This window comes from Somniosus microcephalus, chromosome 20, assembly GCF_052327205.1.
Source record: "Somniosus microcephalus isolate GS21.2 chromosome 20, FLI_Smic_1.0, whole genome shotgun sequence".
NCBI classification, from domain to species: domain Eukaryota; kingdom Metazoa; phylum Chordata; class Chondrichthyes; order Squaliformes; family Somniosidae; genus Somniosus; species Somniosus microcephalus.
Genome location: NC_141006.1, coordinates 21,926 through 45,218, shown reverse-complemented (window position 1 = coordinate 45,218; position 23,293 = coordinate 21,926).

Below are 23,293 nucleotides of genomic sequence, written 5' to 3'. Positions count from 1 at the left end.
CAACTCGCTGCTCCCACCCTCCAGATCACAACAACTCGCTGCTCCCACCCTCCAGATCATCACAACTCGCTGCTCCCACCCTCCAGATCACAACAACTCGCTGCTCCCACCCTCCAGATCATCACAACAACTCGCTGCTCCCACCCTCCAGATCATCACAACAACTCGCTGCTCCCACCCTCCAGATCACAACAACTCGCTGCTCCCACCCTCCAGATCACAACAACTCGCTGCTCCCACCCTCCAGATCACAACAACTCGCTGCTCCCACCCTCCAGATCACAACAACTCGCTGCTCCCACCCTCCAGATCACAACAACTCACTGCTCCCACCCTCCAGATCATCACAACTCGCTGCTCCCACCCTCCAGATCATCACAACTCACTGCTCCCACCCTCCAGATCATCACAACAACTCGCTGCTCCCACCCTCCAGATCATCACAACAACTCGCTGCTCCCACCCTCCAGATCATCACAACAACTCGCTGCTCCCACCCTCCAGATCACAACAACTCGCTGCTCCCACCCTCCAGATCACAACAACTCGCTGCTCCCACCCTCCAGATCATCACAACTCGCTGCTCCCACCCTCCAGATCATCACAACTCGCTGCTCCCACCCTCCAGATCACAACAACTCGCTGCTCCCACCCTCCAGATCACAACAACTCGCTGCTCCCACCCTCCAGACCACAACAACTCGCTGCTCCCACCCTCCAGATCATCACAACAACTCGCTGCTCCCACCCTCCAGATCACAACAACTCGCTGCTCCCACCCTCCAGATCATCACAACAACTCGCTGCTCCCACCCTCCAGATCATCACAACAACTCGCTGCTCCCACCCTCCAGATCACAACAACTCGCTGCTCCCACCCTCCAGATCACAACAACTCGCTGCTCCCACCCTCCAGATCACAACAACTCGCTGCTCCCACCCTCCAGATCATCACAACAACTCGCTGCTCCCACCCTCCAGATCATCACAACAGCTCGCTGCTCCCACCCTCCAGATCACAACAACTCGCTGCTCCCACCCTCCAGATCATCACAACAACTCGCTGCTCCCACCCTCCAGATCACAACAACTCGCTGCTCCCACCCTCCAGATCACAACAACTCGCTGCTCCCACCCTCCAGATCACAACAACTCGCTGCTCCCACCCTCCAGATCATCACAACAACTCGCTGCTCCCACCCTCCAGATCACAACAACTCGCTGCTCCCACCCTCCAGATCACAACAACTCGCTGCTCCCACCCTCCAGATCACAACAACTCGCTGCTCCCACCCTCCAGATCACACCAACTCGCTGCTCCCACCCTCCAGATCACAACAACTCGCTGCTCCCACCCTCCAGATCATCACAACTCGCTGCTCCCACCCTCCAGATCACAACAACTCGCTGCTCCCACCCTCCAGATCATCACAACAACTCGCTGCTCCCACCCTCCAGATCATCACAACAACTCGCTGCTCCCACCCTCCAGATCACAACAACTCGCTGCTCCCACCCTCCAGATCACAACAACTCGCTGCTCCCACCCTCCAGATCACAACAACTCGCTGCTCCCACCCTCCAGATCACAACAACTCGCTGCTCCCACCCTCCAGATCACAACAACTCACTGCTCCCACCCTCCAGATCATCACAACTCGCTGCTCCCACCCTCCAGATCATCACAACTCACTGCTCCCACCCTCCAGATCATCACAACAACTCGCTGCTCCCACCCTCCAGATCATCACAACAACTCGCTGCTCCCACCCTCCAGATCATCACAACAACTCGCTGCTCCCACCCTCCAGATCACAACAACTCGCTGCTCCCACCCTCCAGATCACAACAACTCGCTGCTCCCACCCTCCAGATCATCACAACTCGCTGCTCCCACCCTCCAGATCATCACAACTCGCTGCTCCCACCCTCCAGATCACAACAACTCGCTGCTCCCACCCTCCAGATCACAACAACTCGCTGCTCCCACCCTCCAGACCACAACAACTCGCTGCTCCCACCCTCCAGATCATCACAACAACTCGCTGCTCCCACCCTCCAGATCACAACAACTCGCTGCTCCCACCCTCCAGATCATCACAACAACTCGCTGCTCCCACCCTCCAGATCATCACAACAACTCGCTGCTCCCACCCTCCAGATCACAACAACTCGCTGCTCCCACCCTCCAGATCACAACAACTCGCTGCTCCCACCCTCCAGATCACAACAACTCGCTGCTCCCACCCTCCAGATCATCACAACAACTCGCTGCTCCCACCCTCCAGATCATCACAACAGCTCGCTGCTCCCACCCTCCAGATCACAACAACTCGCTGCTCCCACCCTCCAGATCATCACAACAACTCGCTGCTCCCACCCTCCAGATCATCACAACTCGCTGCTCCCACCCTCCAGATCACAACAACTCGCTGCTCCCACCCTCCAGATCATCACAACTCGCTGCTCCCACCCTCCAGATCATCACAACTCGCTGCTCCCACCCTCCAGATCATCACAACTCGCTGCTCCCACCCTCCAGATCATCACAACTCGCTGCTCCCACCCTCCAGATCACAACAACTCACTGCTCCCACCCTCCAGATCACAACAACTCGCTGCTCCCACCCTCCAGATCACAACAACTCGCTGCTCCCACCCTCCAGATCACAACAACTCGCTGCTCCCACCCTCCAGATCACAACAACTCGCTGCTCCCACCCTCCAGATCACAACAACTCGCTGCTCCCACCCTACAGATCACAACAACTCGCTGCTCCCACCCTCCAGATCACAACAACTCGCTGCTCCCACCCTCCAGATCACAACAACTCGCTGCTCCCACCCTCCAGATCACAACAACTCGCTGCTCCCACCCTCCAGATCACAACAACTCGCTGCTCCCACCCTCCAGATCACAACAACTCGCTGCTCCCACCCTCCAGATCACAACAACTCGCTGCTCCCACCCTCCAGATCACAACAACTCGCTGCTCCCACCACCCTCTCAGGCAGTGTGTTCCAGATCACAACAACTCGCTGCTCCCACCACCCTCTCAGGCAGTGTGTTCCAGATCACAACAACTCGCTGCTCCCACCCTCTCAGGCAGCGTGTTCCAGATCACAACAACTCGCTGCTCCCACCACCCTCTCAGGCAGTGTGTTCCAGATCACAACAACTCACTGCTCCCACCACCCTCTCAGGCAGTGTGTTCCAGATCACAACAACTCGCTGCTCCCACCACCCTCTCAGGCAGTGTGTTCCAGATCACAACAACTCGCTGCTCCCACCACCCTCTCAGGCAGCGTGTTCCAGATCACAACAACTCGCTGCTTGCACCACCCTCTCACGCAGTGTATTCCAGATCACAACAACTCGCTGCTCCCACCACCCTCTCAGGCAGTGTGTTCCAGATCACAACAACTCGCTGCTCCCACCAGCCTCTCAGGCAGCGTGTTCCAGATCACAACAACTCGCTGCTTGCACCACCCTCTCAGGCAGTATATTCCAGATCACAACAACTCGCTGCTTGCACCACCCTCTCAGGCAGTGTGTTCCAGATCACAACAACTCGCTGCTCCCACCACCCTCTCAGGCAGTGTGTTCCAGATCACAACAACTCGCTGCTCCCACCACCCTCACAGGCAGTGTGTTCCAGATCATTACAACTCGCTGCTCCCACCACCCTCTCAGGCAGTGTGTTCCAGATCATTACAACTCGCTGCTCCCACCACCCTCTCAGGCAGTGTGTTCCAGATCACAACAACTCGCTGCTCCCACCCTCTCAGGCAGTGTGTTCCAGATCACAACAACTCGCTGCTTGCACCACCCTCTCAAGCAGTGTGTTCCAGATCATTACAACTCGCTGCTCCCACCACCCTCTCAGGCAGTGTGTTCCAGATCATTACAACTCGCTGCTCCCACCACCCTCTCAGGCAGTGTGTTCCAGATCACAACAACTCGCTGCTCCCACCCTCTCAGGCAGTGTGTTCCAGATCACAACAACTCGCTGCTCCCACCACCCTCTCAGGCAGTGTGTTCCAGATCACAACAACTCGCTGCTCCCACCCTCTCAGGCAGTGTGTTCCAGATCACAACAACTCGCTGCTCCCACCACCCTCTCAGGCAGTGTGTTCCAGATCACAACAACTCGCTGCTCCCACCACCCTCTCAGGCAGTGTGTTCCAGATCACAACAACTCGCTGCTCCCACCACCCTCTCAGGCAGTGTGTTCCAGATCACAACAACTCGCTGCTCCCACCACCCTCTCAGGCAGTGTATTCCAGATCACAACAACTCGCTGCTCCCACCACCCTCTCAGGCAGTGTGTTCCAGATCACAACAACTCGCTGCTCCCACCCTCTCAGGCAGTGTGTTCCAGATCACAACAACTCGCTGCTTGCACCACCCTCTCAGGCAGTGTGTTCCAGATCACAACAACTCGCTGCTCCCACCACCCTCTCAGGCAGTGTGTTCCAGATCACAACAACTCGCTGCTCCCACCACCCTCTCAGGCAGTGTGTTCCAGATCACAACAACTCGCTGCTCCCACCCTCTCAGGCAGTGTGTTCCAGACCACAACAACTCGCTGCTCCCACCCTCTCAGGCAGTGTGTTCCAGATCACAACAACTCGCTGCTCCCACCACCCTCTCAGGCAGTGTGTTCCAGATCACAACAACTCGCTGCTCCCACCACCCTCTCAGGCAGTGTGTTCCAGATCACAACAACTCGCTGCTCCCACCACCCTCTCAGGCAGTGTGTTCCAGATCACAACAACTCGCTGCTCCCACCACCCTCTCAGGCAGCGTGTTCCAGATCACAACAACTCGCTGCTTGCACCACCCTCTCAGGCAGTGTATTCCAGATCAGAACAACTCGCTGCTCCCACCACCCGCTCAGGCAGTGTGTTCCAGATCACAACTCGCTGCTCCCACCACCCTCTCAGGCAGCGTGTTCCAGATCACAACAACTCGCTGCTTGCACCACCCTCTCAGGCAGTGTGTTCCAGATCACAACAACTCGCTGCTCCCACCACCCTCTCAGGCAGTGTATTCCAGATCAGAACAACTCGCTGCTTGCACCACCCTCTCAGGCAGCGTGTTCCAGATCACAACAACTCGCTGCTCCCACCACCCTCTCAGGCAGTGTATTCCAGATCACAACAACTCGCTGCTTGCACCACCCTCTCAGGCAGCGTGTTCCAGATCACAACAACTCGCTGCTCCCACCCTCTCAGGCAGTGTGTTCCAGATCACAACAACTCGCTGCTCCCAGCACCCTCTCAGGCAGTGTGTTCCAGATCACAACAACTCGCTGCTCCCACCACCCTCTCAGGCAGTGTGTTCCAGATCACAACAACTCGCTGCTTGCACCACCCTCTCAGGCAGTGTGTTCCAGATCACAACAACTCGCTGCTCCCACCACCCTCTCAGGCAGTGTGTTCCAGATCATGACAACTCGCTGCTCCCACCACCCTCTCAGGCAGTGTGTTCCAGATCATTACAACTCGCTGCTCCCACCACCCTCTCAGGCAGTGTGTTCCAGATCACAACAACTCGCTGCTCCCACCCTCTCAGGCAGTGTGTTCCAGATCACAACAACTCGCTGCTCCCACCCTCCAGATCACAACAACTCGCTGCTCCCACCCTCCAGATCACAACAACTCGCTGCTCCCACCCTCCAGATCATCACAACAACTCGCTGCTCCCACCCTCCAGATCACAACAACTCGCTGCTCCCACCCTCCAGATCATCACAACAACTCGCTGCTCCCACCCTCCAGATCATCACAACAACTCGCTGCTCCCACCCTCCAGATCACAACAACTCGCTGCTCCCACCCTCCAGATCACAACAACTCGCTGCTCCCACCCTCCACATCACAACAACTCGCTGCTCCCACCCTCCAGATCACAACAACTAGCTGCTCCCACCTTCCAGATCACAACAACTCGCTGCTCCCACCCTCCAGATCATCACAACAACTCGCTGCTCCCACCCTCCAGATCACAACAACTCGCTGCTCCCACCCTCCAGATCATCACAACTCGCTGCTCCCACCCTCCAGATCACAACAACTCGCTGCTCCCACCCTCCAGATCATCACAACTCGCTGCTCCCACCCTCCAGATCATCACAACTCGCTGCTCCCACCCTCCAGATCATCACAACTCGCAGCTCCCACCCTCCAGATCATCACAACTCGCTGCTCCCACCCTCCAGATCATCACAACTCGCCGCTCCCACCCTCCAGATCATCACAACTCGCTGCTCCCACCCTCCAGATCACAACAACTCGCTGCTCCCACCCTCCAGATCACAACAACTCGCTGCTCCCACCCTCCAGATCACAACAACTCGCTGCTCCCACCCTCCAGATCACAACAACTCGCTGCTCCCACCCTCCAGATCACAACAACTCGCTGCTCCCACCCTCCAGATCACAACAACTCGCTGCTCCCACCCTACAGATCACAACAACTCGCTGCTCCCACCCTCCAGATCACAACAACTCGCTGCTCCCACCCTCCAGATCACAACAACTCGCTGCTCCCACCCTCCAGATCACAACAACTCGCTGCTCCCACCCTCCAGATCACAACAACTCGCTGCTCCCACCCTCCAGATCACAACAACTCGCTGCTCCCACCCTCCAGATCACAACAACTCGCTGCTCCCACCACCCTCTCAGGCAGTGTGTTCCAGATCACAACAACTCGCTGCTCCCACCACCCTCTCAGGCAGTGTGTTCCAGATCACAACAACTCGCTGCTCCCACCCTCTCAGGCAGCGTGTTCCAGATCACAACAACTCGCTGCTCCCACCACCCTCTCAGGCAGTATGTTCCAGATCACAACAACTCGCTGCTCCCACCACCCTCTCAGGCAGTGTGTTCCAGATCACAACAACTCGCTGCTCCCACCACCCTCTCAGGCAGTGTGTTCCAGATCACAACAACTCGCTGCTCCCACCACCCTCTCAGGCAGCGTGTTCCAGATCACAACAACTCGCTGCTCCCACCACCCTCTCAGGCAGTGTGTTCCAGATCACAACAACTCGCTGCTTGCACCACCCTCTCAGGCAGTGTATTCCAGATCACAACAACTCGCTGCTCCCACCACCCTCTCAGGCAGTGTGTTCCAGATCACAACAACTCGCTGCTCCCACCACCCTCTCAGGCAGTGTGTTCCAGATCACAACAACTCGCTGCTCCCACCACCCTCTCAGGCAGTGTGTTCCAGATCACAACAACTCGCTGCTTGCACCACCCTCTCAGGCAGTGTATTCCAGATCACAACAACTCGCTGCTCCCACCACCCTCTCAGGCAGTGTGTTCCAGATCACAACAACTCGCTGCTCCCACCACCCTCTCAGGCAGCGTGTTCCAGATCACAACAACTCGCTGCTTGCACCACCCTCTCAGGCAGTGTGTTCCAGATCACAACAACTCGCTGCTCCCACCACCCTCTCAGGCAGTGTATTCCAGATCACAACAACTCGCTGCTTGCACCACCCTCTCAGGCAGCGTGTTCCAGATCACAACAACTCGCTGCTCCCACCACCCTCTCAGGCAGTGTATTCCAGATCACAACAACTCGCTGCTTGCACCACCCTCTCAGGCAGTGTGTTCCAGATCACAACAACTCGCTGCTCCCACCACCCTCTCAGGCAGTGTGTTCCAGATCACAACAACTCGCTGCTCCCACCACCCTCTCAGGCAGCGTGTTCCAGATCACAACAACACGCTGCTCCCACCCTCTCAGGCAGTGTGTTCCAGATCACAACAACTCGCTGCTCCCACCACCCTCTCAGGCAGTGTGTTCCAGATCACAACAACTCGCTGCTCCCACCCCCCTCTCAGGCAGTGTGTTCCAGATCACAACAACTCGCTGCTCCCACCCTCTCAGGCAGTGTGTTCCAGATCACAACAACTCGCTGCTCCCACCACCCTCTCAGGCAGTGTGTTCCAGATCACAACAACTCGCTGCTCCCACCACCCTCTCAGGCAGCGTGTTCCAGATCACAACAACTCGCTGCTTGCACCACCCTCTCAGGCAGTGTGTTCCAGATCACAACAACTCGCTGCTCCCACCACCCTCTCAGGCAGCGTGTTCCAGATCACAACAACTCGCTGCTCCCACCCTCTCAGGCAGCGTGTTCCAGATCACAACAACTCGCTGCTCCCACCACCCTCTCAGGCAGTGTGTTCCAGATCATTACAACTCGCTGCTCCCACCACCCTCTCAGGCAGTGTGTTCCAGATCATTTCAACTCGCTGCTGCCACCACCCTCTAAGGCAGTGTGTTCCAGATCACAACAACTCGCTGCTCCCACCACCCTCTCAGGCAGTGTGTTCCAGATCACAACAACTCGCTGCTCCCACCCTCTCAGGCAGTGTGTTCCAGATCACAACAACTCGCTGCTCCCACCACCCTCTCAGGCAGTGTGTTCCAGATCACAACAACTCGCTGCTCCCACCACCCTCTCAGGCAGTGTGTTCCAGATCACAACAACTCGCTGCTCCCACCCTCTCAGGCAGTGTGTTCCAGATCACAACAACTCGCTGCTCCCACCACCCTCTCAGGCAGTGTGTTCCAGATCACAACAACTCGCTTCTCCCACCACCCTCTCAGGCAGTGTGTTCCAGATCACAACAACTCGCTGCTCCCACCCTCTCAGGCAGTGTGTTCCAGATCACAACAACTCGCTGCTCCCACCACCCTCTCAGGCAGTGTGTTCCAGATCACAACAACTCGCTGCTTGCACCACCCTCTCAGGCAGTGTGTTCCAGATCACAACAACTCGCTGCTCCCACCACCCTCTCAGGCAGTGTGTTCCAGATCATTACAACTCGCTGCTCCCACCACCCTCTCAGGCAGTGTGTTCCAGATCACAACAACTCGCTGCTCCCACCACCCTCTCAGGCAGTGTGTTCCAGATCACAACAACTCGCTGCTCCCACCCTCTCAGGCAGTGTGTTCCAGATCACAACAACTCGCTGCTCCCACCCTCTCAGGCAGTGTGTTCCAGATCACAACAACTCGCTGCTTGCACCACCCTCTCAGAAGTGTGTTCCAGATCACAACAACTCGCTGCTTGCACCACCCTCTCAGGCAGTGTGTTCCAGATCACAACAACTCGCTGCTCGCACCACCCTCTCAGGCAGTGTGTTCCAGATCACAACAACTCGCTGCTCCCACCCTCTCAGGCAGTGTGTTCCAGATCACAACAACTCGCTGCTCCCACCACCCTCTCAGGCACTGTGTTCCAGATCACAACAACTCGCTGCTCCCACCCTCTCAGGCAGTGTGTTCCAGATCACAACAACTCGCTGCTCCCACCACCCTCTCAGGCAGTGTGTTCCAGATCACAACAACTCGCTGCTCCCACCACCCTCTCAGGCAGTGTGTTCCAGATCACAACAACTCGCTGCTCCCACCACCCTCTCAGGCAGTGTGTTCCAGATCACAACAACTCGCTGCTCCCACCCTCTCAGGCAGTGTGTTCCAGATCACAACAACTCGCTGCTCCCACCACCCTCTCAGGCAGTGTGTTCCAGATCACAACAACTCGCTGCTCCCACCCTCTCAGGCAGCGTGTTCCAGATCACAACAACTCGCTGCTTGCACCACCCTCTCAGGCAGTGTGTTCCAGATCACAACAACTCGCTGCTCCCACCACCCTCTCAGGCAGTGTGTTCCAGATCACAACAACTCGCTGCTCCCACCACCCTCTCAGGCAGTGTGTTCCAGATCACAACAACTCGCTGCTCCCACCACCCTCTCAGGCAGTGTATTCCAGATCACAACAACTCGCTGCTTGCACCACCCTCTCAGGCAGTGTGTTCCAGATCACAACAACTCGCTGCTTGCACCACCCTCTCAGGCAGTGTGTTCCAGATCACAACAACTCGCTGCTCCCACCACCCTCTCAGGCAGTGTGTTCCAGATCACAACAACTCGCTGCTCCCACCACCCTCTCAGGCAGTGTGTTCCAGATCACAACAACTCGCTGCTCCCACCCTCTCAGGCAGTGTGTTCCAGATCACAACAACTCGCTGCTCCCACCCTCTCAGGCAGTGTGTTCCAGATCACAACAACTCGCTGCTTGCACCACCCTCTCAGGCAGTGTGTTCCAGATCACAACAACTCGCTGCTTGCACCACCCTCTCAGGCAGTGTGTTCCAGATCACAACAACTCGCTGCTCGCACCACCCTCTCAGGCAGTGTGTTCCAGATCACAACAACTCGCTGCTCCCACCCTCTCAGGCAGTGTGTTCCAGATCACAACAACTCGCTGCTCCCACCACCCTCTCAGGCAGTGTGTTCCAGATCACAACAACTCGCTGCTCCCACCCTCTCAGGCAGTGTGTTCCAGATCACAACAACTCGCTGCTCCCACCACCCTCTCAGGCAGTGTGTTCCAGATCACAACAACTCGCTGCTCCCACCACCCTCTCAGGCAGTGTGTTCCAGATCACAACAACTCGCTGCTCCCACCCTCTCAGGCAGTGTGTTCCAGATCACAACAACTCGCTGCTCCCACCACCCTCTCAGGCAGTGTGTTCCAGATCACAACAACTCGCTGCTCCCACCCTCTCAGGCAGTGTGTTCCAGATCACAACAACTCGCTGCTCCCACCACCCTCTCAGGCAGTGTGTTCCAGATCACAACAACTCGCTGCTCCCACCACCCTCTCAGGCAGTGTATTCCAGATCACAACAACTCGCTGCTTGCACCACCCTCTCAGGCAGTGTGTTCCAGATCACAACAACTCGCTGCTTGCACCACCCTCTCAGGCAGTGTGTTCCAGATCACAACAACTCGCTGCTCCCACCACCCTCTCAGGCAGTGTGTTCCAGATCACAACAACTCGCTGCTCCCACCACCCTCTCAGGCAGTGTGTTCCAGATCACAACAACTCGCTGCTCCCACCCTCTCAGGCAGTGTGTTCCAGATCACAACAACTCGCTGCTCCCACCCTCTCAGGCAGTGTGTTCCAGATCACAACAACTCGCTGCTTGCACCACCCTCTCAGGCAGTGTGTTCCAGATCACAACAACTCGCTGCTTGCACCACCCTCTCAGGCAGTGTGTTCCAGATCACAACAACTCGCTGCTCGCACCACCCTCTCAGGCAGTGTGTTCCAGATCACAACAACTCGCTGCTCCCACCCTCTCAGGCAGTGTGTTCCAGATCACAACAACTCGCTGCTCCCACCACCCTCTCAGGCAGTGTGTTCCAGATCACAACAACTCGCTGCTCCCACCCTCTCAGGCAGTGTGTTCCAGATCACAACAACTCGCTGCTCCCACCACCCTCTCAGGCAGTGTGTTCCAGATCACAACAACTCGCTGCTCCCACCACCCTCTCAGGCAGTGTGTTCCAGATCACAACAACTCGCTGCTCCCACCCTCTCAGGCAGTGTGTTCCAGATCACAACAACTCGCTGCTCCCACCACCCTCTCAGGCAGTGTGTTCCAGATCACAACAACTCGCTGCTCCCACCCTCTCAGGCAGCGTGTTCCAGATCACAACAACTCGCTGCTCCCACCACCCTCTCAGGCAGTGTGTTCCAGATCACAACAACTCGCTGCTCCCACCACCCTCTCAGGCAGTGTATTCCAGATCACAACAACTCGCTGCTCCCACCACCCTCTCAGGCAGTGTGTTCCAGATCACAACAACTCGCTGCTTGCACCACCCTCTCAGGCAGTGTGTTCCAGATCACAACAACTCGCTGCTCCCACAACAACTCGCTGCTCCCACCCTCTCAGGCAGTGTGTTCCAGGTCACAACAACTCGCTGCTCCCACCACCCTCTCAGGCAGTGTGTTCCAGATCACAACAACTCGCTGCTCCCACCACCCTCTCAGGCAGCGTGTTCCAGATCACAACAACTCGCTGCTTGCACCACCCTCTCAGGCAGTGTGTTCCAGATCACAACAACTCGCTGCTCCCACCACCCTCTCAGGCAGCGTGTTCCAGATCACAACAACTCGCTGCTCCCACCCTCTCAGGCAGCGTGTTCCAGATCACAACAACTCGCTGCTCCCACCACCCTCTCAGGCAGTGTGTTCCAGATCATTACAACTCGCTGCTCCCACCACCCTCTCAGGCAGTGTGTTCCAGATCATTTCAACTCGCTGCTCCCACCACCCTCTAAGGCAGTGTGTTCCAGATCACAACAACTCGCTGCTCCCACCCTCTCAGGCAGTGTGTTCCAGATCACAACAACTCGCTGCTCCCACCACCCTCTCAGGCAGTGTGTTCCAGATCACAACAACTCGCTGCTCCCACCCTCTCAGGCAGTGTGTTCCAGATCACAACAACTCGCTGCTCCCACCACCCTCTCAGGCAGTGTGTTCCAGATCACAACAACTCGCTTCTCCCACCACCCTCTCAGGCAGTGTGTTCCAGATCACAACAACTCGCTGCTCCCACCCTCTCAGGCAGTGTGTTCCAGATCACAACAACTCGCTGCTCCCACCACCCTCTCAGGCAGTGTGTTCCAGATCACAACAACTCGCTGCTTGCACCACCCTCTCAGGCAGTGTGTTCCAGATCACAACAACTCGCTGCTCCCACCACCCTCTCAGGCAGTGTGTTCCAGATCATTACAACTCGCTGCTCCCACCACCCTCTCAGGCAGTGTGTTCCAGATCACAACAACTCGCTGCTCCCACCACCCTCTCAGGCAGTGTGTTCCAGATCACAACAACTCGCTGCTCCCACCACCCTCTCAGGCAGTGTGTTCCAGATCACAACAACTCGCTGCTCCCACCCTCTCAGGCAGTGTGTTCCAGATCACAACAACTCGCTGCTCCCACCCTCTCAGGCAGTGTGTTCCAGATCACAACAACTCGCTGCTTGCACCACCCTCTCAGGCAGTGTGTTCCAGATCACAACAACTCGCTGCTTGCACCACCCTCTCAGGCAGTGTGTTCCAGATCACAACAACTCGCTGCTCGCACCACCCTCTCAGGCAGTGTGTTCCAGATCACAACAACTCGCTGCTCCCACCCTCTCAGGCAGTGTGTTCCAGATCACAACAACTCGCTGCTCCCACCACCCTCTCAGGCAGTGTGTTCCAGATCACAACAACTCGCTGCTCCCACCCTCTCAGGCAGTGTGTTCCAGATCACAACAACTCGCTGCTCCCACCACCCTCTCAGGCAGTGTGTTCCAGATCACAACAACTCGCTGCTCCCACCACCCTCTCAGGCAGTGTGTTCCAGATCACAACAACTCGCTGCTCCCACCCTCTCAGGCAGTGTGTTCCAGATCACAACAACTCGCTGCTCCCACCACCCTCTCAGGCAGTGTGTTCCAGATCACAACAACTCGCTGCTCCCACCCTCTCAGGCAGCGTGTTCCAGATCACAACAACTCGCTGCTTGCACCACCCTCTCAGGCAGTGTGTTCCAGATCACAACAACTCGCTGCTCCCACCACCCTCTCAGGCAGTGTGTTCCAGATCACAACAACTCGCTGCTCCCACCACCCTCTCAGGCAGTGTGTTCCAGATCACAACAACTCGCTGCTCCCACCACCCTCTCAGGCAGTGTATTCCAGATCACAACAACTCGCTGCTTGCACCACCCTCTCAGGCAGTGTGTTCCAGATCACAACAACTCACTGCTCGCACCACCCTCTCAGGCAGTGTGTTCCAGATCACAACAACTCGCTGCTCCCACCACCCTCTCAGGCAGTGTGTTCCAGATCACAACAACTCGCTGCTCCCACCACCCTCTCAGGCAGTGTGTTCCAGATCACAACAACTCGCTGCTCCCACCACCCTCTCAGGCAGTGTGTTCCAGATCACAACAACTCGCTGCTCCCACCACCCTCTCAGGCAGTGTGTTCCAGATCACAACAACTCGCTGCTCCCACCACCCCCTCAGGCAGTGTGTTCCAGATCACAACAACTCGCTGCTCCCACCCTCTCAGGCAGCGTGTTCCAGATCACAACAACTCGCTGCTTGCACCACCCTCTCAGGCAGTGTGTTCCAGATCACAACAACTCGCTGCTCCCACCCTCTCAGGCAGTGTGTTCCAGATCACAACAACTCGCTGCTCCCACCACCCTCTCAGGCAGTGTGTTCCAGATCACAACAACTCGCTGCTCCCACCCTCTCAGGCAGTGTGTTCCAGATCACAACAACTCGCTGCTCCCACCACCCTCTCAGGCAGTGTGTTCCAGATCACAACAACTCGCTGCTCCCACCCTCTCAGGCAGCGTGTTCCAGATCACAACAACTCGCTGCTTGCACCACCCTCTCAGGCAGTGTGTTCCAGATCACAACAACTCGCTGCTCCCACCACCCTCTCAGGCAGTGTGTTCCAGATCACAACAACTCGCTGCTCCCACCACCCTCTCAGGCAGTGTGTTCCAGATCACAACAACTCGCTGCTCCCACCACCCTCTCAGGCAGTGTATTCCAGATCACAACAACTCGCTGCTCCCACCACCCTCTCAGGCAGTGTGTTCCAGATCACAACAACTCGCTGCTTGCACCACCCTCTCAGGCAGTGTGTTCCAGATCACAACAACTCGCTGCTCCCACCACCCTCTCAGGCAGTGTGTTCCAGATCACAACAACTCGCTGCTCCCACCACCCTCTCAGGCAGTGTGTTCCAGATCACAACAACTCGCTGCTCCCACCACCCTCTCAGGCAGTGTGTTCCAGATCACAACAACTCGCTGCTCCCACCACCCTCTCAGGCAGTGTGTTCCAGATCACAACAACTCGCTGCTCCCACCACCCTCTCAGGCAGCGTGTTCCAGATCACAACAACTCGCTGCTCCCACCACCCTCTCAGGCAGTGTGTTCCAGATCATTACAACTCGCTGCTCCCACCACCCTCTCAGGCAGTGTGTTCCAGATCACAACAACTCGCTGCTCCCACCACCCTCTCAGGCAGTGTGTTCCAGATCATTACAACTCGCTGCTCCCACCACCCTCTCAGGCAGTGTGTTCCAGATCACAACAACTCGCTGCTCCCACCCTCTCAGGCAGTGTGTTCCAGATCACAACAACTCGCTGCTTGCACCACCCTCTCAGGCAGTGTGTTCCAGATCATTACAACTCGCTGCTTCCACCACCCTCTCAGGCAGTGTGTTCCAGATCATTACAACTCGCTGCTCCCACCACCCTCTCAGGCAGTGTGTTCCAGATCACAACAACTCGCTGCTCCCACCCTCTCAGGCAGTGTGTTCCAGATCACAACAACTCGCTGCTCCCACCACCCTCTCAGGCAGTGTGTTCCAGATCACAACAACTCGCTGCTCCCACCCTCTCAGGCAGTGTGTTCCAGATCACAACAACTCGCTGCTCCCACCACCCTCTCAGGCAGTGTGTTCCAGATCATTACAACTCGCTGCTCCCACCACCCTCTCAGGCAGTGTGTTCCAGATCATTACAACTCGCTGCTCCCACCACCCTCTCAGGCAGTGTGTTCCAGATCACAACAACTCGCTGCTCCCACCCTCTCAGGCAGTGTGTTCCAGATCACAACAACTCGCTGCTCCCACCCTCTCAGGCAGTGTGTTCCAGATCACAACAACTCGCTGCTCCCACCCTCTCAGGCAGTCTGTTCCAGATCACAACAACTCGCTGCTTGCACCACCCTCTCAGGCAGTGTGTTCCAGATCACAACAACTCGCTGCTCCCACCACCCTCTCAGGCAGTGTGTTCCAGATCACAACAACTCGCTGCTTGCACCACCCTCTCAGGCAGTGTGTTCCAGATCACAACAACTCGCTGCTCCCACCACCCTCTCAGGCAGTGTGTTCCAGATCACAACAACTCGCTGCTCCCACCACCCTCTCAGGCAGTGTGTTCCAGATCACAACAACTCGCTGCTCCCACCCTCTCAGGCAGTGTGTTCCAGATCACAACAACTCGCTGCTTGCACCACCCTCTCAGGCAGTGTGTTCCAGATCACAACAACTCGCTGCTTGCACCACCCTCTCAGGCAGTGTTCCAGATCACAACAACTCGCTGCTCGCACCACCCTCTCAGGCAGTGTGTTCCAGATCACAACAACTCGCTGCTCCCACCCTCTCAGGCAGTGTGTTCCAGATCACAACAACTCGCTGCTTGCACCACCCTCTCAGGCAGTGTGTTCCAGATCACAACAACTCGCTGCTCCCACCACCCTCTCAGGCAGCGTGTTCCAGATCACAACAACTCGCTGCTCCCACCACCCTCTCAGGCAGTGTGTTCCAGATCACAACAACTCGCTGCTCCCACCACCCTCTCAGGCAGTGTGTTCCAGATCACAACAACTCGCTGCTCCCACCACCCTCTCAGGCAGTGTATTCCAGATCACAACAACTCGCTGCTCCCACCACCCTCTCAGGCAGTGTGTTCCAGATCACAACAACTCGTTGCTTGCACCACCCTCTCAGGCAGTGTGTTCCAGATCACAACAACTCGCTGCTCCCACCACCCTCTCAGGCAGTGTATTCCAGATCACAACAACTCGCTGCTCCCACCACCCTCTCAGGCAGCGTGTTCCAGATCACAACAACTCGCTGCTTGCACCACCCTCTCAGGCAGTGTGTTCCAGATCACAACAACTCGCTGCTCCCACCACCCTCTCAGGCAGCGTGTTCCAGATCACAACAACTCGCTGCTCCCACCACCCTCTCAGGCAGCGTGTTCCAGATCACAACAACTCGCTGCTTGCACCACCCTCTCAGGCAGTGTGTTCCAGATCACAACAACTCGCTGCTCCCACCACCCTCTCAGGCAGTGTGTTCCAGATCAGAACAACTCGCTGCTCCCACCACCCTCTCAGGCAGTGTGTTCCAGATCACAACAACTCGCTGCTCCCACCACCCTCTCAGGCAGTGTGTTCCAGATCACAACAACTCGCTGCTCCCACCACCCTCTCAGGCAGTGTGTTCCAGATCACAACAACTCGCTGCTTGCACCACCCTCTCAGGCAGTGTGTTCCAGATCACAACAACTCGCTGCTTGCACCACCCTTTCAGGCAGTGTGTTCCAGATCACAACAACTCGCTGCTCCCACCACCCTCTCAGGCAGTGTGTTCCAGATCACAACAACTCGCTGCTTGCACCACCCTCTCAGGCAGTGTGTTCCAGATCACAACAACAACTCGGACACCTCAGCACGTCACTCTACCGCAAGCCCACGGACAACCTCACGATGCTCCACTTCTCCAGCTTCCACCCTAACCACGTCAAAGAAGCCATCCCCTATGGACAAGCCCTGCGAATACACAGGATCTGCTCAGACGAGGAGGAACGTGATGGACATCTACAGACGCTGAAAGACGCCCTCGTAAGAACGGGATATGACGCTCGACTCGTTGATCGACAGTTCCGACAGGCCGCAGCGAAAAATCGCATAGACCTCCTCAGAAGACAAACACGGGTCACAACCAACAGAGTACCCTTCGTCGTCCAGTACTTCCCCGGAGCGGTGAAACTACGCCATGTTCTTCGCAGCACTTCAACATGTCATCGATGACGACGAACACCTCGCTAAGGCCATCCCCACGCCTCCACTATCCACCTTCAAACAGCCGCCTAACCTCAAACAGACCATCGTTCGCAGCAAATTACCCAGCTTTCAGGAGAACAGCGACCACGACACCACACAACCCTGCCACAGCAACCTCTGCAAGATATGCCAGATCATCAACACAGATACCATCAACACACATGAGGACACCACCCACCAGGTACACGGTACATACTCATGTGACTCGGCCAACGTTGTCTACCTCATACGTTGCAGGAAAGGATGCCCCGGAGCATGGTACATCGGCGAGACCATGCAGACACTGCAACAACTGCCAGGCAGGAGTGTTCCCTCCCAGTCGGGGAACACTTCAGCTGTCAAGGACATTCAGCCTCTGATCTTTGGGTAAGCATTCTCCAAGGCGGCCTTCGAGACACACGACAACGCAACATCGTCGAGCAGAAACTGATAGCCAAGTTCCGCACCCATGAGGACGGCCTCAACCGGGATCTTGGGTTCATGTCACGCTACATGTAACCCCACCTGACGTAGGGTCATCCAGACTCGAGTCGTCGTTGGCTTGTTCTCTCCACACAGATGCGGCCGGACCTGCTGTGATTTCCAGCAAAAAAAATGGTTTTTGTCTGTTTTTTTGTTTTTCATACAGACCCCAGCATCTGCAACATTTGACCCCTTGTGACCCCACCTCAGTGTTCTTTGATGTAATGTTTTCCTGACTGACCTGTTTGGACACCATTTACACCTTTGATTGCTGTGATTATCTCTCTGCCGAGGTGTGATAAATGGCAGTTAGAAAGATTACCTGTAAACATCTGACATTATTCTCTGACTATATAAGCTGTGTTTTTATGCATCTCTCCACTTCACCTGATGAAGGAGCAGCGCTCCGAAAGCTTGTGATTTCAAATAAAGCTGTTGGACTATAACCTGGTGTTGTGTGATTTCTTACATCTGATGACATCATCATTGCTGCTGCATTTAAGGTCCACAGCAAGCCTTGCTTCTTCTGCAGACTGCCAAGCTTCTTGACTGTGCAGTGTGAGGGAGCTGCAGCAAAAATGCCATTACTTCGTTAATGTACGTAAAATTTCTGATGGTAAATGTTGCAGTTGTATCGTCTGTCATTTCGCTAGCGGGACTTCCACATTGAGGGCTTAGGCATACTTGCAACTGTCAGTATGGTGGTCAGAGTGCTAGGAATCCTCTGGTTCTTGACCATTATCAATGCTCTGGTAAGAAGCAGCGAGGCAAAAAGTGTTTGTTTGACTAGGCTAAACAAATCTGGCCAGGATGAGTGCGTTCCTTGCATCCCAGGCAGCAATGCTCTCGTGTAATGCTGCCGCTGGTTGATGGGCCTCTGCAGGATATTCGTTTTCGCCCTCCTCCTCCTCAACTGAGGATGATATGTGAGGAGCCACTTGGTCCTCAGAAATCTGCAAGCCATGTTGTGAAGTGCACAGCAAACCACGACGATTCTGGAGACCCTGGCTGCTGAGTACTGTAGGGCTCCACCTGATCTATCCAGGCATCTAAAGCGCATCTTCAGCAAACCAATGGTTAGCTTGATATTGGATCTGGTGGAAATGTGGCTGGAGTTGTAGCGTTCCTCAGCTTCGTTGGCTGGCCTCCTCAATGGCGTCATTAGCCACGTCCTCAGGGGATAGCCCTTGTCTCCAAGTAGCCATCCGTTAAGTTGGTCTGGCGGACTGAATAGCGGAGGCACACTAGACTGGCGCAGTATGAAGGAGTCATGGCAACTGCCAGGGTACATGGCACAAACATGAAAAATGTCCTTCTTGTGGTCACACACCAGCTGAACATTGAGGGAGTGGAAGCCCTTGCGGTTGACAAAAATACCTGGATTGCGATGGGGTGCACTCAACAATGCCCTGCACCCTTGGAAAGCCTGCCAGGTTAGCTAATCCAACTGCTCGCGCCATGACACTTGCTCGATCCTTGGAGAAATGGATGTGATTGTGCGCGAAGGCAAAGAGGGCATCGGTTACCTGCGTGATGCAAGTGTGTGTGGCCGCCTGGGAGATGCCGCTGATGTCTGCTGCTGATCCCTGGAATGAGCCTGAGGCAAAAAAGTTGATTGTGGTGGTGACTTTGACGGCCACTGGTAATGCGTGTCTACCTGGTCCTCTGGGCTGCAGGGCTTGCTGTAGCAGTGCGCAGATGTCAGTCACTACCTCTCGCGAAAGTCGGAGCCGCCTTTGGCACAGCTGCTCAGACATGTTGAGATAGCTGACCCTGTGTCTATAGACCCTGTTTGGGGGGTATCTCCTGCGCCGACGGGCTTCCAGGCGCTGGCCCCTTCTGGCCTGTGCAGCCTCAGGTGGGTGAGCAGCAACCTGGCGCTCCTGCTGCTGCTGGTGCTGTTGTTGTTCCTGGTTCTGCTGGCGCCGCTGCTGGTTCTCGAGCTCCTCCAGCGGCCAGATGGGAAGGAAATAGATGGCTCCCATGCTTCTGGTATATGCCTCCATTGAGGAAGCGCTGAGTGAAGGTGGCGAGAGGGGTTTCCCAGGAGGTCACACTGGAGATGGGTGTGAGGCTCCAACCTTCCACAGGTGTGGTTAAGCCTGGTAAAAGTTGCCCCAGACCTGAGACCACGAAGTCCTGCCACCTGCAAATGATGGCTGATCAAATCTCCTCTTTAATGGTTGACCTGCAGTTGATAGTCAACAATCCAATAGTGCTCCCGCCAGGTTTCAAATTCGTGTTTCCCACCATGTGTGTTTTACGTGGGGAAAGGGTTAAATTTGCAAGGGCCTGTTAAAATAGGATTATAGAGGCCATTTAGTGGTTATTAAGGGCCTTAAAGACCAGTCCCGCCTGTTGGATGCGGGACGGAGTTGGGACCAACAGACATGCCTGAGTTAAAATTGCTCAGAGTCGTGAACCAGGCGGGGGGGGGGTGGTCCCGCCCGCCAGTTTTTGCGATTTTAACCCCCCACACACCTCCAAGCCCGACTCCACGGCTCAGTGAAAATCGAGCCCTATGCCTCTATTTATAAACCCAAGGATCTCATATTCCTTTTTAAACAGCCTTCTCAACTTGTCCTGCCACCTTCAAAGACTTGTGTACACACACCCCCAGGTCTCTCTGTTCCTGCACCCACTTTAACATTGTACCATTTAGATTATATTGTCTCTCCTCATTCTTTCTACTAAAATGTATCACTTCACACTTCTCTGGGTTAAATTTCATCTGCCACGTGTCTGCTCATTTCACCAGTCTGTCTATGTCCTCCTGAAGTCTGCTACTATCCTCTTCACTGTTTACTACATTTCCGAGTTTTGTGTCATCTGCAGACTTTGAAATATGCCCTGTATCCCAAAGTCTAGGTCATTGATATACATCAAAAACAGCAGTGGTCTTAACACCGAGCCCTGGGGGACTCCACTGTACACTTCGCTGCAGTCTGAAAAACGACCATTCATCACTACTCTGCTTTCTGTCCCTTAGCCAATTTCGTATCCACGCTGCCACTGTCCCTTTAATCCCACGGGCTTCAATTTTGCGAACAAGTCTATTCTGTGGTACTTTATCAAATGCCTTTTGAAAGTCCAGATACACAACATCAACTGCACGACCCTCATCCACCCTCTCCATTATTCAGCAAAGAACTCAATCAAGTTAGTGAAACACAATTTGCATTTAACAAGTCATGCTGGCTTTCATTTATTAACCCATATATTTTATCAAATGCCAATTAATTTTGTCTCAGATTATTGACTCTAAAAGTTTCCCCACCATTGACGTTAGGCTGACTGGCCTGTAGTTGCTGGGTTTATCCCTCCCCTTTTTTGAAAAGGGGTATAACATTTGTAACCCTCCAGTCCTCTGGTTTCACTGCCATATCCAAGGAGGATTGGAAGATTGTGGCCAGAGCCTCCACAATTTCCACTCTTACTTCCCTCAGCAACCTAGGATGTATCCCATCTGGACCAGGGGACCTTTCTACGTTGAGTGCCACACCCATTACTCAGGCACTAAAATGCACACTCATTATGAGAAGGAAGTGAGCCACCCGCCATATTGGTGAGGGCGATAATATCAGCGTCCATTGCCCATGCCTGAAACACATGTTAGCCCCTTATATGCAAAGGGCCTAACGGCAGTTTGAGCCTCCCCTGCAGGTTAGGTTAGCCCTGAAGAAGCCTGTGCCGGCTGCGCCGAGGAAAACCAAGTCTACATGTGGCCTAACAGGCTGCAGGCTGTCATCAACAAGGTAAGTGTTTAAAATAAACTTGCCTCAATGTGAAGTCAGGAGGTGCAGGAGTGCTGTTCCTGACCCCACGTTAAAACCACTGACCGCTGCTGACCAATGCTCCACCTCCCCCCCATCCCCCACTCCGATGACAACCTCAACAATCTTTCTGATTGCTGCCACCACCCTCCCTCCCGGCCATCGATACCCTCCCGATCGTTGTCCTTCCAAATTATTTCCTCTCCGAATCGCCCCCTTTTCCGGTCACCCCAATCCCGGTCGCTCCTCTTCTCCATCACACCCTCCCAATCACCCCGCTTCCCATAGCCCTCTGTCACAATCGCCCTCCATCCCATATGCCCTCCATCTCGATTGTAAAAGGTAAGATGTCTAACAAACCTAGTTGAATTTCTGGAGTAGGTAGCTAACGTGGTAGATATGGGAGTGTCTTGGATGCTTTTTCCCAACTGCCCCCCTCTCCCAATCACCCCCCTTCCTGATCACCACGCTTCCCGGTTGCCACCCTTCCCGGTCGCACCCCCTTCCAATCGACTCCCCTCCCGATCGAATCCCCCCCTGTCCGATTGTTTATCAAACGAAGTTGAATTTTTTGAGGAGGTAACGAATGTGGTAGATAGGGAGTATCGATGGGTGTTATTCATATGGACTTCCAGAACGCAATCAATAAGGATCCACATAAGAGATGATTAACAGAAATGAGAGTGCATGGAATTGGAAGCAACTTATTGACTTGGATAGGGAATTGGTTAGAAGGTAGGAGACAGAGAGTAGCGATAATGGGTCTGTACTCAAATTGGCAGGACATGACTAGTGGTGTTCCCCAGGGATCTGTACTGGGGCCTCAGCTTTTCACTATATTTATCAGTGACTTGGATGAAGGAATAGAAAACTGTATTTCCAAGTTTGCTGACATCACCAAGTTAGAGCAGAAAGTTACAACGGGACACTGACAGATTGAGCGAGTGGGCAAAGCTGTGGCAGATGGAGTTCAGTGTGGGGAAGTGTGAGGTCATTCACTCTGGACCTAAGAAAGATAGATCAGAGTATTTCCTAAATAAGACGTGAGGAACTGTGGAGGAGCAGAGCGATTTAGGGGTCCAAGTATACAAATCATTAACAGCTAGTGGATCAGTACAATATATAATCAAAAAGGCAAATAGAATGTTAGCCTTTATCTGAAGAGGGCTGGAATACAATGGGGTGAAGTTATGTTACTGTTATATAAAGCTCTGTTCAGACCCCATCTGGACACTGTGTTCAGTTCTGGGCCCCGCACCTCAGGAAGGATATACTGGCCTTGGAGGGTGGGCAGCGCAGATTTATCAGAATTATACCGGGGCTAAAAGGGTTAACTTATGAGGACAGGTTTCATAGACTGGGCTTGTATTCCCTTATGTAAAGATTAAAAGGGTGATCGAATTGAGGTAGAATCATTGAATCATAGAAATTTACGGCACAGAAGGAGGCCATTCAGCCCATCGTGTTTGCGCCAGTCGAAAAAGAGCTGTCCAACCGAATCCCACTTCCCAGCTCTTGGTCCG